The sequence below is a fragment of the Terrapene carolina genome, unplaced genomic scaffold (assembly GCF_002925995.2).
Source record: "Terrapene carolina triunguis isolate 2854851 unplaced genomic scaffold, T_m_triunguis-2.0 Scaffold96, whole genome shotgun sequence".
Taxonomy (NCBI): Eukaryota; Metazoa; Chordata; order Testudines; family Emydidae; genus Terrapene; species Terrapene triunguis.
Genome location: NW_020664447.1, coordinates 36,268,955 through 36,269,609, shown reverse-complemented (window position 1 = coordinate 36,269,609; position 655 = coordinate 36,268,955). Strand labels below are relative to the sequence as shown.

At 57.1% G+C, this 655-nt stretch overlaps 1 protein-coding gene across 1 annotated transcript in view; it reads left to right on the top strand.

The window, feature by feature from the left end:
* The window catches only part of LOC112119925 (cytochrome c oxidase assembly protein COX16 homolog, mitochondrial), an 83,662-nt gene that overhangs the window by 24,625 nt on the left and 58,382 nt on the right, over positions 1 to 655 (top strand). The window lies entirely within an intron of this gene.

The following is a 655-nucleotide window of genomic DNA, read 5'->3' as shown; positions in this document are numbered from 1 at the left end:
CCCCCCCCCCCCACATTCCCACCTGCACCCCTCGCACCAAATGGGAATTGCCCAGGTAAGTGCCCCACACCCAAACCTCCTGCCCCAACTCTGAGCCCCCTCCCTCATTCTAGCTCCTGGCCAGACCCTTCACCCCCAGGCCTGTGCTCAGTGCACTCCCACGCTCAGCTCAGTGCAGGGAGAGGAAGAGAATGGGCCAGAACCAGAGAGAAGATAGGTACCCACTGTATGTGGGCAGGGCTGGGACCCCAGACTGGCAGCGGGCTGAGCGGATCCGGCAGCCGGGATCCCAGCTGGCAGGAACCGGCGGATGGAACCCCTGAGTGGCAGTGGGCTGAGCCACTCAGCCCACTGCCGGTCTGGGGTCCCGGCCACCGGCCCCGCACAGCCTGCTGCCGGTCTGAGGTTCTGGCTGCCAGACCCTTGCCAACCAGGGTCCCGGCCGCAGGCCCCGCTCAGCCTGCTGCCAGCCTAGGTGAACAAAACCCCAGATCAACAGTGGGCTGAGCAGGCCGGCGGCATAAGATCAACATTTTAATTTAATTTTAAATGAAGCTTCTTAAACATTTTGAAAACCTCGTTTATTTTACAATACAATAGTTTAGTTATATAATATATAGACTTATAGAAAGAGACCTTCTAAAAACGTTAAAAT